Source organism: Fukomys damarensis, unplaced genomic scaffold (assembly GCF_012274545.1).
Source record: "Fukomys damarensis isolate Sample0158 unplaced genomic scaffold, DMR_v1.0_HiC HiC_scaffold_27, whole genome shotgun sequence".
In the NCBI taxonomy this organism is placed as follows: Eukaryota; Metazoa; Chordata; class Mammalia; order Rodentia; family Bathyergidae; genus Fukomys; species Fukomys damarensis.
Window position 1 is genome coordinate 1179002 of NW_022900939.1, and position 6638 is coordinate 1185639.

Here is a 6638-nt window from a genome sequence, read left to right on the forward strand (position 1 = left end):
CATGGGCGCACACGCCCCCGCCCGGAGCATGGTGGGAAATGTAGTTCCCGGCTCGGAGAGATTTCGCGCCAAAACGGCACAAAGGGCCAGTTTGGAGGAGCCGGAGGACGCCCCCTCCCACGCACGGTGCCGCTGACGCCCCGCTTCCACGCAGGGGACCTGGGAGAGTGGCCCGCGCCTCCTCTCTGAGCCGAGCTCCATGCTCCTGAGTGTGAAGCTTGGCGAAGCGCGTGAGAGCGGAATACTTCCGGATTGTGTCGGGCGGGTTCGGTCCCCGACGCCGCCGGCGCCGGCTCCAGCTCACCCTGCCCATTCCCGGCGCCTTCACCCGAGGCTCCCGTGGTCCAGCCGGGGAGGTCGAGGCTTTCGAAGTGCGGCTCGCCCGGCCCAGGCCCTGGGAGCAGGAGTGCGGCCGGGCGTTCCCACGCCTTGCTCCCTTGGGCTCCCGTTCCCACACCTCGCTCCCTTGGGCTCCGGTCCTGCCCCGCTCTGGATGTGCACGGGTTGCTGATACGATTTTTTTTTTACTTCCCGGTTTTTTTTGAGACGGGAACCTCACTGTGTAGTTCAGGCTGTCCTGAAATGGAGCTCACTATGTAGCCCAGGCTGGCCTCGAACTCGCAGTGATCCTCATTGCCTCAGCCTCTGAGTGCTGGGATTACAGGCCTGCATCACCGCACCAGGATGATATTGATAATAGGACAAAAGATTAAGTCCCAAACCTGCTAGATAGCCGAAACGCAAGTTTGTGTTCTCGCAAATGGAAGGTTAAGAGAAGGAAAAGTTTATTGAGAAAGATGACGTTTAAGGGACAGAAGAGGGACTGGAAGGAAAGTGGGTTGCCTGCCTACCCGGCTTTTCAAAAGTGTTTTATGGGGCAAAGCCAAGAGGTGAAGTGTTCAAGGTGGGAAAAAAATTAGTCAACTAGTGAGATTTTAAGTACAGTTGCTTAGGTAATATTGATCCATTGAGAAACCACAAGATGGGCAAAACTGTGATCAACCAATAAGATTATGACGTAGTGGCTTAGGTAATACACATTAAACAGGGATCCAATGGGGGAGCAAATCAAGCACCAAGCACAGGGGAAACTGAGCAAGGGTTTTTGGTGGAAAGGGGTGGGTCAGGGATCTTTCCGGGAAGGGTGGGTTAAGACCTTGGCTCCCACTCAGGTAATTGATATCTCTTATTTTTCTCATTGAGTTTATTGGTACATTTTAGGTATACAGTTACATTCATCATTGGGGTCTTGTACCTGTACATGACAGGTCTTGGTTCTCATTCATTTTTTCCCCCTTATCCCTGCCCTCCCTTCACCCCCTCCTTCCCTTCAATTGATACCTATTTAGAATCGCTGCTATTTATCAATCCCTGCTGTTCTTTGGGGGTGGGGGAGCACACATCAGTTTTTCTTTAACGTTGGCCTCAGTGACTGTCTTATTTTGTTTTGTTTTTTGGTACTGGGGGTCAAACTCAGGACTCGCCAGGCAGTCAAGGCGCCATGTCGCGAGCCGTGACGTCAGGATCCTGCCAGCAGGTCCTAAACCTGAAAGGACGAGGACAGAGAGACGGGAGGCACCTTTCTTCTCATGTTCCTTGCTTGGTTGCTTGCTTTATTACAGAACCTCTTCCTTTTATACTCTCCAGCTGCACGGGAGCGAGGGCTGCGAGGGCTGCGAGGGCTGCGAGGGCACCGCCCACACATTCCAGAGGGAAACAATAACCATTATGGGTTACATCTGCTACCAGCTGAACTCGGCCCGTGGCTATGGGCGAGAGCACATCCGTGCAGGCGAGGTGACTCAAAGTTCAATCATGGCTAGGCCGGTGTCAAGGGTCACCATAATGGCTCGCCATACCTCGCAACAATGAAGAAAGTCGTCTAACTTCCTCGGAATGGTTTTTGACAGGAAAAGGAGTAAGGCAGAGTTGTTGAAATCTGGGATCACAGTCCAATCGAGTATGCAACCACAATCCTTCAACTTCATTTAATAAGTCCATTTGTTGCTGAAATATAGCCAAACCAGTTCCAATGAATCCTTGTTCTGGACAATAAAGTCTCCGCTTGTGCACCAAGACACATCCTGGAGTTCTCTCTGCTGCTTCAGTGTTGGGGTCCCAATTCGGTCTCCTCAGTGGAAACCCAGCTTCAAGCTGTTCAGGGATAGTGGTGGATCTATAAATGTACCTGTAACCATAAGTAGGTGGAGCAGAAGAGAAGACAAATACCTGGACCAAAAGGTTATTCTCATAAACAATATGCTGGAAACCTACATGGTCAAACAATATGAATACATTTTGTATACCAGATATGAATTCTTATGTCCTGAAATGTAGCTTTGTATCAATAGGATTTTTTTTATAGAAAATAACCATCAGAAACATATTACAATAACATATTTCTAATTCAGACCTCTAATAGCCAATTAAACATTTTTAACATTTAACAAAATATATCTTTAAAAATCAACAATCTACTTGCATTTGACATTCTGATCAAAAACATACAAACATCTTTGAACATTTAAGATAGACAAACATAACACTTAAGACAAACATATAAGACAATTTTAACGAGTGCACTCAGATGGTTTTGGCCAATTATAAAATCTTTTTGTTATGACTAGTCAATTTTTGCAGATCAAAATTAACAGAGATCTCTTGTAGAATTAGGGTTAAAGGAATGAAAGCTCTTCTTGACTGTAAATGTAAGTCTTTTTATATGATTTCCATACACCTCTATATACTTAGGCCTTCTAGTCTTGTATATCTTTACCTGTTTTTAACAAGATGCAAAAGCATAACTTACTTATAGCTTTCCTAATATTTTTCTGTCTCATTTACTATTAACCTATTTGTGGATGTAAAAAATAATCATTTACTATGACAGGCAAAGTATGAAAAAGCACATAAGATGGAAAAGCAGGAAGAATTAGCTCTTAGGAGGAGCCTTCACAATCTTTATCTTTAAGGGATTAACAGAGTCTGTAATGAAGTCCCACAAAGTAACACCGGAAGATTGTCTTTGGTCCTTAACCCTTCATGCACCTCGTCTAAGGCTTCCAAGATTTCCTTTTTGGTTGGCGTCCTGAGAGCTGCATTTAACAAAGCCCAATAAAAAGGAGCACCTTCTGGAAAATGATTAGGCTCAGCCAAAAGGGCTTCATTCAACTGGTTTCCAACTGTCTCCCATACTTCAGCGTTTATTTCTGCCTTATCACATAGCCATAGACAAACTGTGTCCAGAATCTTAACAAAGGCCTCTAATCGTGCCCTCTCAACTGTTACTCCTTGATCTTGTGCCTTCAATAGGCTTTGAATTGAATTTTCTAGATAATTTCTCGATTCCGATTGTCCCATTTTTTTTTTCTTCCCTAATGGACTTGACACTCTCTACCTTCTATCACTTTTTTCTTTTTACCTTTTTATTTTTTCTTACTTTCTTTTTACCTTCCTCCGGAGCACCGTCGCTGCCTTCGACCTGGGTCCGGGATTACATATCCTCATCTACTTTCAGGTCCCTGTTCGGGCGCCACTTGTCGAGAGCCGCGATGTCAGGATCCTGCCAGCAGGTCCTAAACCTGAAAGAACGAGGACAGAGAGACGAAAGGTACCTTTCTCCTCATGTTCCTTGCTTGCTATCTTTATTACAGAACCTCTTCCTTTTATACTCTCCAGCTGCACAGGAGCGAGGGCTGCGCGGGAGCGAGGGTACCGCCCACACATTCCAGGGGGAAACAATAACCACCATTACGGGTTACATCTGCTACCAGCTGAACTCTCCCGTGGCTATGGGCGAGAGCACGTCCGTGCCGGCGAGGTGACTCAAAGTTCAATCATGGCTAGGCCTGTGTCAAGGCTCACCATAATGGCTCGCCATAGCGCCACTAAGCCAAATCCCAGCCCCAGTGACTGGGGTTTCAACTGTCGTCCATGTTGGCTCCTGAAGGGCCGCCCCTGTCTTACCACCTTGGAGATAACTAACTTAGCTATCTATGGTACTGGGATCGGGGAAGAAGACATCCCTGTCTACAGAGGCAGTTAGGTGAGCCTGGGAGAGCCTGTGACGCAGGACTTGGGGCCAACTTCCTCCACCACAGACAGCACCCTCCTTCGCCATCTCAGGACTGCTCCTTTCCCTCAATTTTGGTCTTTTCCAGAAGGTCGCCTCCTCAGGAGCTGCCCTGTCCCTGCGTGGTGTGGCCAGCACCGCCCAGCCCAGACCCCAGGTCCCAGCGCCTCCCTGCACATACCCCTGGGATTTTTCTGAAGTGTGGCACCGACTTGCTCTGGAACTTTTCCTTCTGTGCTCACTGTGTGTGTGAGGCAGGAACATGGCAAGTTGGAGCCCAGCCCTAGCAACTTAGACCCTGTCACAAAATCAAAATAAATAAAAAACCTGCTGACTGTGTGGCTTACTGGGAAGGGTCTGGGTTCAGTCCCCAGTTGATAATCGATAATGGGGAGAGAGAGGATGTAGGACCCTGTTCCCTTGTCTTCTGCATGTCCAGCTGCCAGGGCTGAGTACTTTGGACACCAGATGAGTGAATGGGGAGCCTGGGGGATGTGCGAATAGATTTTCACAGAAAGGAGGCCACTGGCCGCTCTGAAAGTGGATTAGGAGCCGGCCCATGAGGGCACTTCCCTGTGGGGCAGGGTGAGCTCCGCCATCACCCCATGAGTTGGTCCCACTTCTCCCAGGATCCCGTCCCCATCCTCAGTCTGCTGAAAGAACCCCATCGGCTTTATTCTGTGATGCTAGACTCAGGCTCTGCTCTGAACACCAGGCTGGGGGTTCTGGTTCCTTGTTGATGGTGGTCTGACCCACCTGGTTAGCACCTTCCTGTGGGAAGCCAGCCATGAGCCACTGGCTTTTTGAAAGACAACATTTGTTCCTTTTTAAGGACTGCACGTGTTAAACTTGTTTTGACCCTGCACGGGAGAAACACGGACAGCCAAAGATCTGTAGGAGTCAGGTGTTGTTAACTCCATTTTGTTATGTTAAAGATCTGATGTTATCTATAGGAGCAGGTGTTGAGGTTACTATGGTAATCCTAGCCCATAATAGTTCGGTCTTTTCCTTTAAAAGCCTGATGCCTGCCTGTAATAAACGTCACCGTGATCAGACTCTTGTCTTGGCGTCCTTCCTTTCTCTCTGCCCCATCTCCACCCCGCTGCTCTTTCAGGTTTGAGGCACTGCGGGACAGTGCTCTGCGTCACCGGTTCGCGACACCTTCTGCTGTGGCTTCTCTGCTGATTTCTCAGAAGGTCTGGTAGGCAACTTAGTTTTGGCTTGGTGACATGGAATCTCTGTATAAGTGACTGCATTTTTTTTTTTATTCCAGACACTAAGCTATATCCCCAGCTCATTTTATTTTGAAACAGGGTTTTACTAGTTGCCCAGGCTGGGCTCAAACTTGTGATCTTTACTAGGATTACAAGAGTGAGCCCCTGTATCTGGGTTTTAGTCTGATCTATGGAGACCCAGTTCAGTACAGCAGCCTCCTGTGTTGTTACTTGACACACCTGGTCACACGTCCACATTTCAGATAAGAAAATGAGGCATAGAGAAGTTAACTGCGCCAACTCCCTGGCTCACTGTCAGCTCGGGTCCTGTCAGAGTCCTGCTTCCCCTGCTCACCTCACAGCCTGCCACACTCTCCAGGGGCCACGCATCTCTTCTCAGACACCAATGAGAGCTGAGCGCCGAGCAGACACGAGCCGTATCTCACTAGTGACAGCTTCATAAAGAGACCAGCTTTATTTGGCTCTCTGTTCCAGAGGCTCAAGGCCCAAACGACAGCCTGTGACAGAGCCTCTGGCATCTCCCCGTCCTTACAGACCCACTGCCTGCATCTGGGATCTCGCCCTAAGGTGCGCCAAATTGTCTAAAGGCCCCCACCTCTCCACCTGCAGTCAAAGTAATTTTCTGCCCTCCTAACCATTTGACACAGACTGCAGGGGTTAAACCCCTGCATGGGTGTGTGTGTGTGGGGGGAACAAACTATTCAAGCCAGCAAGCTGTGAAGCTGTGGGGTGTGGCAGTGCACGCCTGTGATCCTAGAACTTCGGGAGGCTGAAGCAGGAGGATCGCAAATTCAAGTCCAACCTGGGTGCTGGACAATTCAGCCACTTAGAGAGTCCTTGTCTCAAAATAAAAAATAAAATGGGCTGTGATGTAACTCAGTGCGAGGGCCCTGGGTTTACAGCGGGTTCTCCCAAAAGACCATCGAGGACCACGTGGGGACCTGGGGACTCCGTGGGTTACCCGAAGAATCTGTTTTAACGAGCTGTTTAGGGAATCATCGCGTACATAACAGTTTCAAAGCCTAGGCCTGTCCGGCGCTTCGCTGTCAAAACACCCTCGTGCGAACCGCTTTGGCTTCCCGTTCCCAAGGCAACAAGGGAAGGGTTCTTTCCACTCTCCTTCCCGCCTCCCGTCCCTACGGAAGCAGCCGAGTTTAATCGGAAAAGGCCGAGCGGAGCTGGCAGGCCGTTTCCGGCCGGGGTGCATTATGGGAAAGCGCAGTTTCCGTTGGGCGCTGGGGTGCGAGGAGCCGCTGGCAGCTCTCGCACGTGAAGCGCATCTCGGGCTCCGCTCGCGGGCCGCCCCCTCTCACCGCCAAGCGCCTCGGGAG